Source organism: Lepisma saccharinum, unplaced genomic scaffold, assembly GCF_977018435.1.
Source record: "Lepisma saccharinum unplaced genomic scaffold, izLepSacc3.1 HAP1_SCAFFOLD_98, whole genome shotgun sequence".
NCBI classification, from domain to species: Eukaryota; Metazoa; Arthropoda; class Insecta; order Zygentoma; family Lepismatidae; genus Lepisma; species Lepisma saccharinum.
This window is the reverse complement of record NW_028142928.1, coordinates 1,029,572-1,051,102: the sequence shown is the minus strand read 5'-3', so window position 1 is coordinate 1,051,102 and position 21,531 is coordinate 1,029,572.

Genomic DNA, 21,531 nt, shown 5'->3' with positions numbered 1-21,531 from the left:
CATTGCGACTTGATAAGTGGCAATCAATGCCCCAATCACAGAGCATGATTTGAAATAAATAAACATGCCGATGAACTTTTTTGGGTTCAAAAAACAGGCTATTATGGACCTGCCAACACCAGCAACTTCTCCTGATATACAGTCTATGCTATCTAAACTAAGTGGTTTGTTAATTATTCATCTGAACAGCATACTTACAGATGTTGATGATAAAACAGGTAAAACATTGTACATATTTAACAATAACTTAAACCTCTACCAGTTACCTGTAGGTGGCCAATTACAATTTATTATAACCCCCGAGGGTAATGTCAAGGTTTCAATAGGCAAAAATATTTACAGAATTAAGCACTCGGACATGGTTTCTGGCACTGCATATACTGTCTCTGCCGGTGACTGCTTATATATTGAGGTCCCGGGACAGTATGACAAGCTTATACCTCTTTTTATAGAATTAAGAATCAGATACTCTATAATAAATAACTACTAAAGCAAAATGCTAAATGATATTTTTGGGCATACAAGGCGCGAAGATCACAGTGATGAGATTCTGATGCTTGATATCGGAGTCAAAAAATTAAGAAGTGATTTACACTCTCTACAAACTACACTCAATGCCAGTCTTCAACTAGAGATTACCAATTTACAATCACAATGCATGGACCCTCTTCTTAAAATAGACTCAGAACTCAAATTGCTGCTTCAAAAATATACTGACTTGGCTACATTAGATAATATTCAAAGTTTACAGGAGGCTGTAGCAGCTCTTCAAACAAAATTTAAGACTCAGGCTACCAACTCTGAGCAATTGAAACAGCAACTAGAAGAGCAGATTGGTAGTGTCCAGACACAGCTCCAAACAATTGTCAAAAGCATAAAGTCACAAGAAGATTTTGATCTAGTGATTTCTACTCTAAAAGAACAGATTCAATCACTGGAGATTCCTAATCTGGACCCTCTGAACAATGCCATAGCCGAGGTTAAAGAAAAAATCGAGACACTTCATAATTTTATGAACAACCTACCATCTTCTGATGCTCTGAGTGCTATGACTCGTAGTGTTGCCAACATCAAGCTGTAACTCGAGACAAATGAAAATTTTGGAAAAATTCAGAGTACCATAAGCCATGTTGAGGGTACCATAGCAGCAGTACAAAATGATCTGACAAATGTACAAGAAACTCTAGAATCCCGCTTACCTGGTATTGTAGACACCCTTGTCAGTGTCCAGCAAAAGATCACCAAACTTGAAAACCTCAACACTGAATCTGAGCTATCTCATTTTCATCACTTGATCGATGATATCCAAACAAAGCTTGAAATCTTACAACAATCCACACCTACTTAGGCAGACATAGCCGTGCTCCAAGATGGTATGCGAAGTGTGGCTGATGCTACTGAATTAAATGCTATGAAATCAGCCCTGGAGTCTTTGCAGAATACTGTAGCCAATCTGCCTACATCACAGAAACTGAAAAATATTAAGAGAGCTGTGAATCGCATACTGAAATCAGAAGATATCAAGAATATCCAGACAGAGATCAAACAGCTTACTTAGACACTGGCCACTCTACCAACTAATCAATATATTAATGAACTTTATGCTCTGTTTGAGGATATCAGAAGACAAGTCCACGATCTTACAGCCCAAAGTTCTAAATTGGCTGTTGTTGAAAATCTACAGCAAATTGTAGCCAACAACAAACAAAAGCTAGGGACTATAGAATCCAACCAAACAAATGCTCTGTCTGTTTTTACCACGCAGCTTCAAGAGATTGTGCAACAATACAAGAAACTTGCTGTGGACATAAAAATCAAGCCGGCCCACGACGATGTTTTTAGGACTATCAATGAGCACCTTCAATCTGTAATAAGTATTTGCCTACAGCAGAAAAAGAAATAACTGGCCTAATCCAGAATCCTAAGCATACAGTAATCCTTGAATTGTACAGAGTCCCCAACAGAGAATATGATTCACCATTTACACCAGGTGGCAAAATATATATGATGTCCCCTGCACAATTTTATTACCAGTTTTTTTGTTGGGGGCACACTCAGACCAATCAAGATCAAATATTGGGTCCAACCACAGGCTCACCACCACCTACCTAACCAATGCTGACAACAAACGAAAGGCCACCAGTGTAGAGTTAGAGGATTTTACAGACCCCGATACACTAGAGACAGCTTATGCTGAAGATGATGGTTCTCTTGAATTTAATATACAAATAGGGGACAAACTGCATTTAGAAAATTCTGCGGTATCTGCTGCTGAACACCCCATAGCTGCAATATTCTTGTTTACATACTATGTCTAGACAAACCATTGTTGATGAACTACACAGACCAGCCAGACATAACTATAAGAGACTGCAAGTAGTCACAAAAGGGATAGATGATCTGTTGCAGGCTGGCTTGGTTGAGTTGGCAAGTGGACAGCTGAAAAACTTAGACAAGATCAACAAGGGCTACAAGTATCCACTCACTGTCATAGACACATTTTCAAAATATGCCTGGGCTGTGCCACTGAAATCAAAGACTGGAGCATGTGTTACAGAAGCCTTCAGGACAATCATCAATCATAGTGGAAGATCACCGCGCTATCTACAAACAGATAATGGAAAAGAATTCTATAATTTGGTATTCCAACAATTTATTAAAAGCCTGTCAATACAACATTACTCGAGTTACAGTGATCTCAAGGCCTCTAATGTAGAAAGATTCAACAGAACCCTAAAAAATCATATGTATAAACAATTTACCCTTCAAGGTAATTATAAATGGCTTACTATCCTAACAGAACTTCTAGATCGAGATAACAACTCGGTCCATTCCACAATTAACATGACACCCTCTGAGGTAACTTCATCTGATGAGCATCAATTGATCAACACTGTTTACTATCCTAGATACCAACCAACAACCAGAAAATCTAAATACAAGGTCGGTGATCAAGTAAGAATCAGCAAATATAAGCACATATTCAAAAGAGGCTTTACTAGAAACTGGAGCACTGAATTATTTACAGTGGTTCAAGTTAAACCTGGGACCCGTAACACATATATAATAAAAGACCATCGCGGAGAAATTCTCAAAGGCCGATTCTATGAAGAAGAACTCAGCAAAACTAAACAGCCCGACACATATCTTATTGAAAAAGTCATCCGCAGAAAAGGCAACAAGATACTGGTCAAATGGCTAGGTCTCCCAGAACACAGCTGGATCGAGTCACACAAAGTGATACTATGAACACCTGGGATGTTATAAAGAGACTACCACAGCCTGAACAGCAGACTAAGAGAAATGGCAAGCTGCTGCCTGATAATATTCGCTGTCTTATTGTTGGGCCATCGGCTTGTGGTAAAACCACACTAATGGTTGATAATTTTTTATTGGCACCCAACTGGTTAGACTGGAAAAACAGGCACTTGTATGTCTTCTCTAAGAGCTTAGAACAATTAAAATATCAGCAGCTGATGAAGCTATATGATAGACTGGATATAGCCACTTTTGAATCAGATGTTAAGCCACTCGATGACAGTCTCGATAACTCTGTTTTTGTGTTTGATGACATTATACTGGATAATCAAAACAAGGTTACAAATTTCTTTACACAGGGGCGGCACAAAAACATAGATTGCTTCTACCTGGCACAGACTTTTTCTAAAATACCAAAACAGCTGATCCGAGACAACAGCAATTTTATATGTGTGTTTCACCTAGATCATACCAACCTCAAACACATACATGATGAGTATGTAGGTGGGGACTTGAGCTACAATGATTTTTCTAAGTTTTGCAGTAGGTGCTGGAACCAGGACAGCTATGGGTTTGTCACAATTGATATGACAAGGAAACCCAATAGTGGTAAATACAGAAATAAAATCACCAATTTTCTAGACATTGATACATATATAAATAACCATGAAAAGGCCAATCATTGATGATCTTAAATTAAGAGACTATCTTGTAAAAAGATTTAAGGGATGGAAATCAGAGAACCGAGGTATTTATGAACAACACAAGTGCACGGAACAGCCTATTATTGATGCTATTGGTGAACTAGGCAAAGATATCAAAACTATTACAGAGCAAAATCAAAATTTGATCACAGAGCTTGTACCAGTAGCTGCTAGGAACATATTAGATTATCCAATCACCCCACTTTCTAGTATTCATACAGCTAGTCCTGTTCCAGCTCGCAGAATTGAAGCTAGTCAGGATCCTATTGAATTGGGTCTTCTTGCTCAAAAATATTTAACCACACCTAAAGACAACAAAGACGAGGTCTTTGGTTTATATGCTGACACAGAGCTTGATGGTAGCATCATACATAAAATTGGCAATTTCAGAGTAACATTTATGGGAGATGATCTAATAATATATTCAGAATCTCATCTTGGAGAAAGAGGCAGTTTTGTGGGAACTGATTGTGGGAACTGATGACTCGTAAACGGCCTGGCAGCTATACAGATCAAGACTATGAGCACTACAAAGAAATACTAATAAAATCAGAGGCTCTATACCAGAACAATGATCCCACACAAAAAAGAGTCAAGTCTAGCAGTGGAGCAAATTACAACAACTTAATCAAGCCCATATGGTCACAGATCAAGACAGGTAGCGAATCAAACATTACAACACTCTGCCTGAAGAATTTGTCTGGGTTGATGATGTCAGGAAACTTGTAGACAGGTTGCTGGTCATAGCTGGGGAAGAAAATGCCGGTAACCATAATTTTTACAATGAAAAGGTTGGAATTATGGATATGATAGCCACCAAATTGTCTAATTTTATAGTCAATGACATTAAGGGGATTGGATATCTTATAAAAATTATTAATACTCTACCCCCTAAATTTTGGAATATATCTTGAGGGTCTGGGGCTGGTTAATGACATCATAAACAAGCTGCCATTTGAGCTACACATACCAGGATATCAGTATAGTGGTCCTGGTACCAAACTAGACCATAGACTAAACAAAGGGGACCCTGGTATAAATCCTCTAGATGTAGCTTGTAGAGACCATGACATAGCATACAACACACATACCGATCTTGACAAGCGACATGTGGCAGACAAAAAATTAGAAGAGGCTGCAGTTGGTAGATTAGTAAGCAAAGATGCTTCTTTGGGTGAAAAAATAGCAGCATTGGGGACCACCATAGCTATGAACACCAAAGAAAAAACTAGGGTGGGGGTTGTTACAGACTAAATAAACTGGCCCAGCAATAAGTGTTACAACTTAAATTTAAGCCACTTAATTAAGCTATGTAATCCCAGAATATGTATATAATAAACCTACGATGAAGGCCAAGGGTGTTATGTATCAGATACCTTATGCAGGTCTCAAATCACTTGGGACTATTGATAGTTTTCTAACTAAAAAGCAGCGCAAGAAGAAAAGCTCTTGTCTTGCCAAGGGCCATGGTATAAAATTGTTACTTAGTACCCCCCAATTAAAAAAATTACAGCATTCCAGGAAAAAAATCACATGTGGGTGGCTTTATATTTAGTATCCCAGTCATCTTAGCAGCACTCGGTGCAGTTGGAAGCTTAGCAGGGGGATCGGCTGCCATAGCAAAAACAGTAATAGATGCCAAGAAGAATTAGATGAACTAAGGCGCCATAGAGAGACAAGTCAAAGGTCTTAAGAGAGCCATAAATAAGTTTAAGAAAAACAAGAGCCGCTTACCAACCAAGATATTGAGACTTTAAATAAACCACTGGGCATCAAAAATTTTTAGAGGAGTGTACATGCCTGATTCTTTACCAGAACAACCACTCAAAAAGAGTGTGACATAGTCAATTTGGATAATTATAAAAATCAGGGCACTCACTGGATCTGCTATCTTAAATATTCAAACAATGACGCATTTATATTTGATTCAATTGGAGGTATTCCACCTGAGAATTTAGTAAAATATCTAAAATCAACTAATCTTTATTACAATAATGACCGTGTTCGAAACTTCAAAGATGTTAATTGTGGACATCTGTGTTTATCTATGCTTAGATATCTGTCTCAATTAAATAAACCATCAATTGAAGATTTCCAAAAAGCCTTGTGGTATCTGAAGCATCATGGGAGTATTCCATCTTACCAGCCAAAATTCAATATTGAAGCTCAGATTACATGATGATATAGTATATCCCAAAACAATAGCTCTTAGAGCATTCTATGGCATGTACTTGATCCCCAATATTACACACCACAACAACAAATTTGCAGTTGGTGACCAAAATATTGTCATCACTCCAGGGCAGTATAATCTGTCTACTCTAATGCTCAGTTACCCAGAGGTATAGTGTTAACTCAAAATTCTGTCACTCACAGAGTAGAGATTTGTCTGCTACAGAGACAATAGATCTGGGTACTATAGGAGAGCTATTGGGCTTCCAGAACAACACAAAACTTGAACCAGCCATCAAACACACTACTATTAATATACCTAAATTCTTAGCCATAGAGACTCTGAATATTTACTGTAATGTGGCCGATGGTATGATCACCAAATCCGATGGCATAGGCTTTCACAAACAAACTGGTATCATAGCAACATTCAAACCTAACTCTGAATTTATGGAGCCAATCATCTACACTCCATCACCAACATTATATTTTCCTGTGTGCCATAATAGAATAGACTATATTGATTTGATGGTCACTAATGAAAAAGAAGAATTAGTTGATTTTGCTGGAGCCACAACAACTGCTATCATAGAAATTAATATTTAAATAAAAATACATTAAAAAAATGGAAAATATTGAGAGTTATGAGCTACAGTCATTCCCCCCGAACCGTAGGACCTTTGCAAATTTAAATCAAGCCAACACAGAGATTGAGGTTGACCTTGATGTAGGGGATGGCTTTATACACCCCCACAGAGCAGACCTCTAAATATGTCAAGTTTGATGTTGTAAAGCTCGATGGTACAGATTATCCGGCTAACTCAAATATAAGACTGGTAGACAATTTTGTACTACATCTGTTCTCTGAAATCGAGATCAGAAAACATGGTGTTGTTGTAAACAGAGTAGACTACCCTGGTATTACATCTACAGCTTTGGCCACACTACAGTTATCCAAGACCGAGGCTTCTTACTACAAAATAGGTGGATTTGAGGCTGGTGATAAAATATTAGCCAAGAGCCACACAGTGCTGTTCCCGATGCGCCTGTTGCCAGGATTCGTCTCAGATTATAAAGATATTATGTGTAAGGGTGGATTAAGAATCACATTTCGAAGAGCCGCTAATGATAATAATGCTTTGATGAGGTACAGTTCATTAAACTCTACTGGGGCAGCTCTGCCTAATACCCTACCTGATGAAGACAAATGTCTTATTCAGACTATGGAGCTAAGAATCCCGGTTATTGAATATGAAGCCAGTTATGCTCTTAAATACAAAGCAGATATTCTAAAAAATCCACAGGTGCCTTTACAATTTTATACATATCAATGTGTCCAGAAACCTGCTACTGGTAGCTATTATGAATTTGATGCTACAAACTCATTCTCCAGTATACAATATGACATGCCAGATTTTGTAGTGGTACTGTTTCAGACCGGAAGAAACAATAACCAAGAAAAAAATTCAAGTAAGTTTGATAGCTGCAACATCAAGAACATATATCTTAAAAATGGCAGAAATGAGGTGTTCCCCAGAGAAAATTATAATTTAAACATGTCCAAGGATGATTTCCTCAAATTATACGAGCCATATACAGCATACAAAAGAGTTACAACCGGGAATACCGACATGTATTTCTCACCAGATGAATTCAAAGCACAGAGACCCATGTTTGTCATCAACACTTCAAAAAGGAAACAGGTTGTTGTTAATGACAGGACAAACATTAAAATTATCTGTGAATTCCATGATACACTCCCTGCCGACACTATATGTAGTGTTATTCTTATTGGTGAAAAATCATATGTTCATGATGTAAGAAATGAAAGAGTCACAGAGCAATTCTAGAAGACTTCTGCACAATGCATTGTTTTAATATTAGATATATGAGTTGAGCCTGGTTTTTAATTAAAATAATCAGCATATTCCAGGTCAACATATTAATATAACAGTAACAAGTATTTAAGCATATATTACAGTATACTACTGTGTAAGCAAAAAGCTCTTATGAGCATTTTTGGCTTAGTTTTAAGTGTAGCCATAACAATATCAAGAAGGCTATATTTTTAGCAGGCCTACAGACAACAGACTGACAGATTCAGCTTTTTAAAACATGGCCAAATCAGTCTGTTGAGGTTTCTTCATTTTTACACTAGGGCTCAAGATTCTTTGGATTTAACTGTGTAGCACACTTGGGCAATTGACTCATATAAACATCTTGACATTGTTTTAAGTATAGCCAAATGAGTCTGTTTAATCATATGAGCTCTTCATTTGTAGGATTTTTGTGATCATCATATAGTATTTTATACTACTTAGGAACAAGCAGTTCCAGTATCTACAGGTTAAAGTGGATGCGATCCACTATTCGCCCTTATTTCTAGGTTGCGTACCACGGACCCTTTGATTATTGACTTATAAACATCAGGATTCACGTAAAATTGACCAGATTTTTTAGTGTTAGGGCCAATATTTCGCTTTTTTTGTGTATTTTTACTCAGAAAATGCTATTTGAACGATTCAAGCAAGAGTTTGCATGGCAATTTAGACACACAAACTGTGTTTCTTCAACTTTAGCTGAAGTTTAGGTTTATTTTTTACTCTAATATCACAATTTCATCTATTCAGGCAACATTTTTTATTAAATTTTGGACTCACAAAGACATTTTTAAACTTTTAACTTGCTATTTTTAAAAGTTTATTTCCATTTTTTACTCTAATATCACATTTTCATCTATTCTGGCAGGAGTGTTTATTGCAGTTGGGACTTGCAAAGATAATTTTTTTCAACTTCTTTTATTAATTTTTCTATTTATTGCCTTTTGTATCTTATATTTTTTAATTTTTAACTTTGAGTTTTGTTCTATATTTAAAGAAATTCTCTAATCACTAAGGAAGAAGTACTTTTAAGTAAAACTGTACCCGCAAACTTTATTATTACTATTATTATTATTATTATTGTTTTTGTTTTGATGTAGTTGTTGTTAGGGTTTATTGACTTCCACTACGGTATTTTTGGTTTGCTTCGTAGGAAAGTTTGTTTATTTTAGAGTTTCCTCGGTATTTTCTTACTGTTAGGGTAAGTAAAGTTTCCTAAATATATGAGTAGGGTTCCATATATTCTTGTTCTTGCATGTTTTTTCATATGATGAGATTACCACAACTCTCCAAATGCCTTTACTGCATGTTTCCATTTTATTGAGGCTTAGTGGTTCCTAGAGCCACTTTATGCATGAGAGAAAGCTTGAAAACTTCGATCGCAGATAACCGTCAACCTTATGTCAGAGTATTTTCGAGTACATTTTAGACTTATTATGGACCACTAGAATATCACTGCTTGCTTAATTTTTAAGTATGTTGTGCAGTTATTGTATTTTTGCTTTTGCTTACTTGATAAACTGTACGAAATGTTTAATATTTGTACTTTTTTGCATTTATAGGAGGCCAAACGTTTACTGTAACTACAATTATTATGTGTCTAAGGACTGAAACTCCTTTTTACCAAGAGAACTATAACTGGACGTTTATTAATATTGTTTATTCCCCCCCTTCGAGTCATCTCAAAGATATTTGGTTTGTTTTTAAAAACGCAGGGAGACAAATCACAGGACAAGTCGATGTTAGCAGATGACTACGTGGCTCTTAAGTCCACCTGCCAAACTTTTCTTACCACGCTATTTAGCCTTATAGGTTTTTTTATTCTGGGTACGTTTCAAGAACTATTGACTTTTTTGAGTGTTTGATTAATACCAGGGGTTATTTGTATCTGTTATGCTGTATTATTCGAGGCTTCTATTTTTTATTCTACAATCACTATATGTCCCTGAGAAAATTCCACTGACTGAAGCTTAAAGCTTAGACTCTGCAGCATGTTGAATGGTTATTCACCGGTCAATATGAATTTTACAGAGGCTTGTAGGAGGCATAGGAACACACGCCAGAGCCTTATTAGCGTGCAAGAAGCACTTTCAGGGAGTACTACGAGGAAACGAAGTTGATTTTTTGAGTGCTTTACCAGTTACACAGCCAATATTTGCTATTTCAAGTAACTACATGTACCAGAACATTTTACAGCCCAACACTAACTAGACTTCAATTTATACTATATTAGGGGCTAAATGTACAAAGAACACTGATTGTACATACTTTTGAGAATTCCACTATATCAGGATTTTTTTCTATGCAAGTATATTTTTATTGATTTCTAACTTTAGCAGACCAATCAGGAAGACTGCAAAATTCACTAAACATAATACTATAGTGTAGGTTATTGCATGAAAAGTAGAAATTATAACAACCACAAGATTTCGCTTTTTTTCCTTTTTGCGACTAATGGTGACGCTGAGGATGAATGGAAGGCCAAAATCTTAAGGACTGGATGTATTTTACCACTACAGACGCCTATGTAGAAACACTAGAGTACTGTTAGCTTTCAAAATTGAGGTTATACTGTACTGTTTCTTAAATATTTTGTATTTGGCACGCTTAACAAGTTACACTTATATCCATTTCAGGACAAATATTGCTAAAACTCTCAAATTTACTGTGTACAAGTTGATATTTCTGCTATCAGAGGAATTAACAACCCTATTTTACAAACAAATGGTATTGTTTAAACTTTATTTACTTCAATCTGAGACTAATATTTTACAGTAATTGAATCATTCAGCCCTAGTCAATACTTTACTGCATCAGAAAGTTTGTTATTAATCTAATAAGTATGCTATTTTGTGCTGTTATAAGGCAACTACATCAAAACAAAAACAACAATAATAATAATAATAATAATAGTAATAATAAAGTTTGTGGGTACAGTTTTACTTAAAAGTACTTCTTCCTTAGTGATTAGTGATTTTTTTAAAATAAAGAACAAACTCAAAGTCAAAAGTTAAAAAAATATGAGATACAAAAGGCAATAAATAGAAAAATTAATAAAAGAAGTTGAAAAAATTATCTTTGCAAGTCTAAACTGCAATAAACACTCCTGCCAGAATAGATGAAATTGTGATATTAGAGTAAAAAAAAGAAATAAACTTTTAAAAATAGCAATTTAAAAGTTTAAAAATGTCTTTGTGAGTCCAAAATTTAATAAAAAATATTGCCGGAATAGATGAAATTCTGATATTACAGTAAAAAATAAACCTAAACTTAAGCTAAAATTCAAGAAACACAGTTTGTGTGTCTAAATTGCCATGCAAACCCTTGCTTGAATCGTTCAAATAGCATTTTCTGAGTAAAAATACACAAAAAATGCGAAATATTGGTCCTAACAGTAAAAAATCTGGTCAATTTTACGTGCATCCTGATGTTTATAAGTCAATAATAAAAGGGTTCGTGGTACGCAACCTAGAAATAAGGGCGAATAGTGGATCGCATCCACTTTAACCTGTAGATATTGGAACTGCTTGTTCCTAGTTCAGCCAAATTCCTTACGCTTTATGTCAAATAGTCTTTGCAATGTTACGAAAGGCGGAAGAAAGAACGCGTAAATTACTTCTGCCAAATAAAATTGGAACCTCAAAGAAAATGAATACTCGCAAGTAAAAAAAAATTGGCGGCACCTGCCTACCATTCAGCTCCCGTAAAGGGAACATAACAATAGAGTCGTTTCTCCCCTCGCGCGTCAATGATCGCTCGCGGTTTGGGGTGACGAAGAATGCAACCTCGTAACAGGTTCTTGCGGTATTGTTCCAATTTTCTTTGAAAAAGCAATTATTATTAATAACTTGCATTCTGCCCGTATACTTCGATTTCATATAGGCTACATCGTTCAATTTCTTCGCCTTTAAAGCGAACATAGAATAACGCCATATATTGTGTTATAATATCTTCTACCACCAATCGCATCCGCACCGGTTGAATTCGGGTAAATCCAGATCCTTAATTATAGCTAATATAATCCAGCACCGTCGCCACATGACGTAATCGACGCCAGGAAACCTTGCCTGACGCCATCAAATGGCTTAGAATAACCAAAACGTGTCCTAAAAACGCATTAACTTCAAGTACCACGACTGAATAAATCATCCGTGACTCATATCCGCCTGAAACACATATATAAAGTACAACAATAGTGTTAGATTAAGGTAAAAACCGAACTCCATAATAGTGTATTTTGTTCATTAATGGAAAACCATTAATTCCAAACTCCCACGTGTGCATAAAGCACCCATGACTCATATCCGGCAGAAACGCATATATAAAGTACAACAATAGTGTTAGGTTAGGGTAAAAAAAACGAGATACATAATAGTGTCTTTTGTACATTAATGGAAAGCCATTAATTCCAAAACTCCCACGTGTGCATAAAGCACCCATGACTCATATCCGGCTGTAACGCCTATATAAAGTACAACAATAGGGTTAGGTTAGGGTAAAAACGGAATACATAATAGTATCTTTTGTGCACTAATGGAAAACCATTAATTCCAAACTCACACGTGTGCATGCGTCATCGATGACTCATCTTCTCCTCCACCGCCGACACGTGGCGCCTGATTAATTAACAATAGCGTCACCCCTCGATACTGAATTAAAAACCCATTAATGTGAATTAAAGGGTCTATTGTTAGGTCTTTTCTCGGATCTCTTCTACACAACTAACCTTGAAAGAGATAGTTTGGATCGACGTTCACACGGAACATTTTCAACCAATGGCAGCACAAAACATGTCGCTACTAATACACAGCGACTTAGTGCAACAAGCCTACGAGCACAAAATGAACAATCTCTATTATATGGTGGTATTTTAAGACTTTAGACTTTTAATGTCGTTCCAAAGATGTAGAGTTCTTAATACAAAAAATACTAATAAATAATATGAATGTGAAACATGCAAGGGTAAAGTAAAGTGCATTACAGCGTTGCATGGATGTAGTTGTAAGGGGTCACATATTATATCTCACTTAATGTCCCACTATTTTGGAACATTTCTTGATTTAGGGCAATTATTTGGAAAATATTGACCCTCGACGAAGCTGCTATGCCTGCAGTCATCTGTAGAAGACACAGAAAATCTCAGTCCGGATACGAGTGCATCAGCTCAATCTATGGTGTAAACTCTTTCTGACTCTTGTAATTGTTATTCGGTCCAGATTTGAAAGCACCACTGATGCAAGGCCTCTTGTTGAGTGAGCGTGTCATCCGTTTCTTTTCCTCCCTCCTAATTTATGATGGCGGGTCTCACGCAAAAAGTGTATAATTTTAAAGAGTTGGAAGTTGCATGAACGTTTACTACACCCTAGCTGAGAAATGATGACTACAATGACAGAAATATATTAATGTTGTAACAAAGTTATCATTGAGAAATTACAACATCTTGTAACTTGGATATCTAGAAATGTATTACAAGAAAGTTTGAACATTGTATTTTTGACTTCATTAAAATGTGATGAAAAATGTAGGAACATTTTTATTAGATTCTCGTGTTTACAGTCAAATATACAATTAATACCTGCTATTTAAAATATTCTGGCACAATATGTCCTGGGCCTCCTCGATGGGGCAGTGGTAGCGTCGTCGTCTTGTAATCAAGGGGTCCAGGGTTCGATACCCGGTGGAGGCACAAGTGCCTCGGATCCCACTTTAAACTGTAGGTCCAGTCCAATTTAGCCTTACTGTGCATAAAGTGGACTTAACCAACCACAATATGTACTATTTTGCGAACATGGGAGTTGTTGAAAGGTTCCAAATATAGCTATTTTGTTCTTTGATTATTGTTCTGGTTTAAATAGAATTAGTGAAGGCAACGAGAGCAAGTGAAATATTCATTCGAGAATTAGACTGCAAGAATCACTAGCAGAGTTGTCTGTTTCCATTCTAATCGTGCCCGCGCCCAAAGCAAGTTCCGAGCGACCCAGCTGACCGCTGGTGCCAAAGAGTCTGGAATCGTCTCAAGCAGACCTTCACTGAGCACACAGGCAACGAATTCGGTTTCTAATGAACTGACACTTATATATATATACAAGACCAGGGACGTGACAGGGGATAGAGGGTTGGGACAAGATATACTTTGTTGAATTTGGACCAAATTGTATATTTTTACCATGTATTTAGTTACAATTGATTTACTCGCTCCGGATTCTAAACATTTGTTCCTATGGCCCGCAAGTCAAGGTTATGCTTATTACTTTAAAGTTAGCACTCAGTTTCCCAAGAAATATATTTACTAAACGTTTCTTGCTCACTCCGACACGCACTGCGAACCGTTCTTAATAGTCACAACTATCTCATTCTTATTTAGAAAGAACAGGCGACTTAAATGAATTTTGTCAGTTTCAAGAAAATCCTGCTCACTTGCTCACTCCTCTCCCAATGTCCCATTTAGAATTTTGTTTTGCTTTGCTCGAAATACATATTGCTTTATGACGCTCATGCACACTTCTCCTACTTTAAAAAATATTTCTTACGTATATTAATAAAAATTTCCTAAGATGAGATACAAATGACGTCAAATTCTATTCTCGACCAGGCCATAAGAAACTATCCAATTATGATTCATGTTTCATTACTGTGTAAGTATTAAAACAAAAAGTAAAGTAATTTTAACGTAAAAAACGAAATTATTACGTAATACTAATACTACTAATATTCATGCACTTAACTGAGAAATGTTTATTTTCTATAGTATATGTTTGGCTTTCTCTAGAAATTCGAACAAATAGGCACATAACGTCTGAAAGTGACTTTGGCCCAACGTGGATACATTTCTGAGGACGGCCTTGAACTTGTTTTCAACTTAGTGTTTTAATGATTCAGGTTTCAGTATTGCAATCAACATTCTACATCTTCCCTTCTTCTCAGTTCTTGCGCATACTGTGTACTAACGGGAACTTCAAATTTCAAATTCTAATAAGCATGAACATGATAAAGCTTGTGTGGAATCAAGTAACAATGGATTAGGAAATGCAGAACTGGTCTTCCATTGGCACCGGGTGTAGATGCTATTAAAAAATTGTTAATTTGACTTCACATAATTGAAGTTTTCAATTTTTCAATGTAACGCAGCTGCTCTACAAAGCCACGGAGAGGTACACTCTATAGTCGAACAGCCTTTTGAAGACCAGAGCCTATCAAATGGGGTTCTTCGTTGAGCGCATTGCGTCCCATCGACGCTGTTATCAGACTTCCTCAATAGGAGCCAGATCGTCCATTTAAAAAAGTGAAGGGAAAGTGTTCCCCTGTGCAATGCACCACGCCATGAAGGCGTATAGGGGATGTGGGGTTAGGACCTCCCTTTCTTCATCACGGCCGAAGGTGGGGGTGATGTGATCAGCACCACGCCCCTTGACGCATTTAAACCCCAGAGTTTCCTCCAGGTACCCACTTTATACGACGCTGGGTGGACGCCAGAGCTGCTTGAACAGGTGGAAAATTTTCCAATTCTCCCCCGCCTGGAGAACCTTATTAAGTCATTGAATTATATTAATTGTGTTGCGTCATCACCCAAATTTTGGAGCTCTCATCTAAGTTCGAACCCGGGACCGCAGATAATACGCGGGAGACCTTTTCATGGTAAGAGTATGATAATTTAATGTAATGAGAACCCAGGAGCTAGATATTCTGGCGCCCTAGTAGGAGGGTGACCATAATACTTTGACCCCAAAACGGGACATCCCAAGGAGATCAGTTGACCTCCTCCCCTCCGGAGAAATCAGTTAGGCAAAATTATAAAATTATTGTTATAATTAAAGTATTATTATTATTATTTTATTATTTGAAATATGATCTCTCGTTGTCAAAAGGTATTATTTATTTTAATCTCGGTGTGACTTACACAGTATTTCTGGTTCCTTCTGATTAACCTTTGATGTTAGCCCTACGCTGAAGTTGAGGAGTGCCAGAAGTATGTATCAGAACAATCAATCTTCTCGAGAGCGGCTTTATTTTTTACCAACCGTTTGTAAATCTCCTTGAAAACCTTACCCTACACATCTGTTGCGAGATTTGCCATTTGAGTTTGTGGTTTGTGGCTTGTCCCAAGTCCATATTAAAACTGCATATACACTTCTTAGGCATGCTCATGCACTGCTCTACAAATAACGGATCACACGCAAAACAATACAACTTTTTTTATCATGAAATGTCTCAACTTTATGCTTGGTTTTCAAGCTAACACCTAGACTTTTATAAAACGGGACAAATAGTGTTTTTAAATAATATCGAAGGGACAACCGGGACACGCCTCTCAAACTGGACTGTCCCAGTACGGTTACCCTATATAAATTACAAAATAACTAAGGACCTAAAGTGCGCGTCAAATCTCCTGAGTGAATTGTTGAAAAGAAGAGCGTGTCAAACAGCACGCTGCATTAAAATCGAGAGGTTAGGTTACGATGAAATGTTGCACGCAGAATGAAGCAACAACTGTCTACAATTTATCACCGCCGAAACTTTAATCTTGATGGTTATTTATATCTCGAGGGTAGCAGCTTCGATGACTTCAGTGTTCATTTAATTACGAGTAGATAAATGGCTACTACGAAGTCAACGGTTGTGAACTCGATTTACTTGTCGCCCGGCGTCCAATGTTCCGAATTCTGGTCTGGGCATGGATGCGAGTGTCACTTCATCAACTTCATCTTCATCGTCACGATTAGTCAAAAGCGGCAGAAAAGTGAAGTAAAATAATAAAAATGAATAACAAGTTGAATCAGGTCTAACGACCTGAGCGTTTCTGTGTGTGTTGAATCCATGCATCGTTGAACTCCTCCCTTAAGAGGCAGAACTACAAAGTAATCAATTAGGATCTTTCAAAAGTTTAATACCTGTTCAGGATAAGAAGACCGTTCTAAATCATACTATGTATGGAAAGCCACAGCAGTAACAATCCTTTTCATAGGTGTGCGCACGGAGTGCAAGGGAGACATTACAATATGTGTGCATTGTCTATCATGAGAAAAATCACGTAAGTACAAAAAGACCAATACAATTCACTAAAAAAAATAAAAATGAAAAAAACAATTCCACGGTTGGTCGACACGTGAGCGTCACGTTAGCATAGACAATGTGTTTACAGAATAACGACACAGCTCCTAATGACGAAAGGAAATGCTCCACCCCAGTGGCGGCGATTGGGTTCGAAAACCGGGGGGCAAAGACAGTATTTCCCTTTGAAGATAAGGTTTAACAGAGTGCAAGTGCAAAAGTGACGAAAAAACAGGGGGCATGTACCCCCCTCGCCCCACTAATCGCCACCACTCCTCCACCATATTATAACCTCCCTCCGGCCCGTGACAAAACAAAAGACTTTCGTATTTTACAACAGATATATAAGCACATAAATTTCAGTGTTAGAGCAACGCTAACAAGTATACCAACGCCGGGTTGACAAACATGAAGCAATTTTTAATGTTTTGGTGGCTCCGTCACTCGACCCTTGCATACGCGGACTATGCATTCGGTGATATATTTACATACGAAATGTAATATTTTAAAACTTGTTTCATTCTTGATAAGTCGGCCCCCGTGGCGGAGTGGTTAGCACATAGCGCTTCTGGTTCAATCCCGGCCTGGGCAGGGATGTTTGTGAGTGTCCATTCATCAATTTCATCATATCATCACTCATCCCTATCTTCGCGAATTAGCAAAAAGTGGCACAAGAAGAGAAGCAAAATATAGCAAATTAATCAATCAATCGTTCCTGATAATTCGACAGTGATTTTAGCAATATCAATTTCCAACGATGTAGTTTGTCCTGCAATTATCAGTCAAGTTAAAATCACGAAATATATTGTTTCTGGATGTTGCAGTCACCTTATGCTTCCAAATTAGTTTGTGTGAGATAATTTCTTCCCCAATTTCTGTTATTAAAGCTTTTACATTCCTGTGATTTTTCATAAGCAAGCGGACAAACTTGAACACAAACTACGACAAGAAGTCACATTTTAAAATTAATATACGATAGGTAAAATGGCTTTTTCTAGCCTCGTTACAACACTGTATGGCATAACCAAATAATTTTGATTGTGAACTCTAATAATGTCTTCAGCAATGTATGAACTTTGTTCGCCAACACATAGCGAAGTGTTTTTAGTAAGGCCGTATAAACAGCATTTGGATAAATCTTTCAGAAAAATGATAAAGGCATCTGACTGTACTATACGTCATTCGGTTTTCTCTAAATTTGCTCTTAAAGACCTCCAGGACTTCACCTGCACCCTGGCGCTGACTCTAACTGACAGTCATCTTGAAACGAGCAAATGTGCAATGTTTTTTCAAGCCGTTTATATTGATGGTGAATCAATCAGTGAATCAAACTTTTGAAGGGTCTCTAATCAGGTAGTTCTCAACCTTTTTTCAGTCCGGGGCCCACCTTGAAGAATATTTCACTTCTTCGGACCCACAAGTATGGAATCCGGCAGAATTACTTGAAGAGGTGTGCACCCAGTTTATAATAGTACGTATTTTTGCTAACATTGAGTAATTTACTAAGCTTTTACGCTTGCTAAACAGATTTCACATACCTCATTCTAGAAAATTACCATACATATATAATTGAAAAGGCTTAAATGAGAGATGCCGGTAAAAAGCAATGGTAGGGTGCGCATAACAGAAATGTAGAGCTTAGACTACGGACAACACGGGTTGTATTTAAAATATTGAAACAATATATACTAGTATTTTAAATGTAATAGTTTTGTAAGACAGTAAGTAAATTCTCAAGCCCAACTTCGGGACCCAGCTGTGGGTCGCGCCCTATAGGGTGAGAAACGATGCGATCCAATGCCTTATTCCCCCTAGCCATTGAGTCGGAAAGAAACAAGTTTGGGAACAATGCTTCTGCAAGCTGTGTCAGTGTATGGCGCCTCGAAGTCTGGAGACGGGTCTGCGAAGAGCAGGAATCAAGGAAGGAGAAATATAACGTTTGCTTCCACAAATTAAACTTGCAATTTAATAAACTTTTTTAATTGCACTTTCTTATTTTAAGCAGCAGATGAAGCAGCAGGCAAGTTGTCCATCACTATGTTTATAACTATGCCATATGCAATACAAAATTTCAGGATTGAAAGAAAATCGCTAATGAGACCGAGGACAACGGTAAACTATAAAATAACACGGCGTACTTCGCGACAACATAAAGGGGATAAGGTGTATAAAACCTCTCGCCTCCCAGAAATCAAGTTCAAGAGAAGTGCAATCTATAAACGATCTTTAAAACCCATATATCGTATCTTCGTATGGTTTTTATGGGTATGTCCAATGATATTTTGTCCCCAAAATACACACCCTTTTGTCTCCCTATTTTTCCTGGTGTATTTTCTGGTACAATGGAAATATTCAGGGACGGTTTCCTTAACTTCATATTTACCATGGACCCTGCAGTACGTGCTCAAGACACTCAATCTTTGCGATTAACTGAAGGTAAGCGAATTAAATATATCTAATCAAACCTATCATTATAAGCAATTTTATTGGCATGCGTAAATTCACTAAAGTTCCAACCAGCCACGTTGATACCATTACAAAACTTCACTTGCAACCTCCCACTGTTAAGTGGTGATGTTAACAGACTGCAGAGTCAGAGGTAAGCGGGTTCAACGTTGGTTAGGCATAGACGATTCATTGTGTTTGTGCGATTATTATGCCATTACTTTATCATTCTACGGTGAAGAGAAACGTAAAATAACCAAAATGGGGCACAGAAATCGAAGAAACTCTCTCCATTAAGCGTAAAATAGCGTATGCAATGTAAATTTAGTCATTGGCTGATTAACTGGGAAATGGGATACTTTAGTTCGAAACGTCTCAAAATGTTACTATATATTTGGTGTCCAAGTGACATTAAGAAAGTATCAGCACTTGTACAGTCACGGACATTGCGGCATATAATGAACACATTGACTTTCAATGAAATCGTTACAAGCCGGTAGTGTCCATGACTGTACCTCCATCGGAGTAGAGGTCGGTGATTCTCTATGACTAGGGAGCAACATTCTTCTTTATAGTTCACTTTTGTTCACAGATATGTTGATCGAGACTGGATCACGAGAAGAGGGGGGGGGGTGCTGCCAGGCCTACAATCTCTTGTTATCAAATTTTTAACTGTAAATATTTGCATAAAAAATGAAAATAAATTACATTGTTCTCTAGGGATGTTCCCTACCAATGTTTCTAAATTTCGTTTCTTCATAAAATGATTTAATGTAACGTGCATGGAAGGAAAATTTACGTAGTAGGCCTAGCAGTAACGTACAGTTCTTGCAGTAATAATAAAATATTACTAATTGCCAGAGCTTAACCGTGATCGATTGCGTCGCCATCGATGTGGCGACAGATGGGGACGACAAGACGTGAATTTTGACGTGAACCAAGTTTCAGCACCATTCAACTTGAAAGCTTCATGGCTAATTTTTAATGAACACTGTTTCAAATTATGCGAGCTATTTCCGCATTTCTATTCATAATGTCACTGATTGGGAATGACATTTTCATGAATTATTAGGTGAGTGAGTGTGTGAAGAAAGGCGTCTCCTCTGACTAAAAGCGCAAAGTTAGAGTACAGACCCGTGGTAGCAGCGTGCCAAAGATTTATTGGCGGTAGGAGTGGAGGGTTACACGTAATTTTCCATTTATCCCATAGGAAACTTCAAGTCCGTGCTTCTTATGTATGGAAACAATACGATATCCCCGCCCTTTCCCTTGTAGAAATCATGCAGCGAATTCAGCAGTCCTTCAAAAGCCGCCCCTTCCCCTCTGTGATGTGTCAAACTGAAAATACTAATATATAGGTATACTACCTTTAAATAAGTAGTTCTCAATCTTTTTCAGTTCGGGACCCACCTTGAAGGATATTACACTTCATTGGACACACAAGCATGGGCACCGGCAAAATTACTTGAAGTGACGTGCACCCAGTTTATAATCATATTTTTGCTAACATCGAGTACTTTAAGAAGCCCTCTTTTACGTTTTCGTAATCAAATTACGTGTACTTCTTTCAAGAAAAGTAAATATGTAATTTAAAATACTAATTTACTCTAGTCTAACTAAACACGCATGATGAAATTGAGAGATGCCGGCAAAATGCGATGGTAGAGCGCAAATAATAGACATGAAGAGCTTAGACTACGTACAGCGCGGGTTGAATTTAAATTGTTAAACAATGTATCTTAGTAATTAAAATGTAATAAATGTTTGAGACACAATAAATAAATTTTCTAGCCGGAGCTCGCGACACACCAAACGCCCTCTCGGGACCCAACAGTGGGTCGCGCTCCATACGTTGAGAAGCGACGCGTTAAATACATTAGTAATAGTCATTGGTATGAAGATATAAAACATTTTACCAAGAGTTTTTAGTTGAGCTTAACTACAAAGATTTTAATTTCCATACTTGTCATTGCGACAGTCAGTTAACAACACCACCCTTAATCCACCATAATGCAATTCGCATT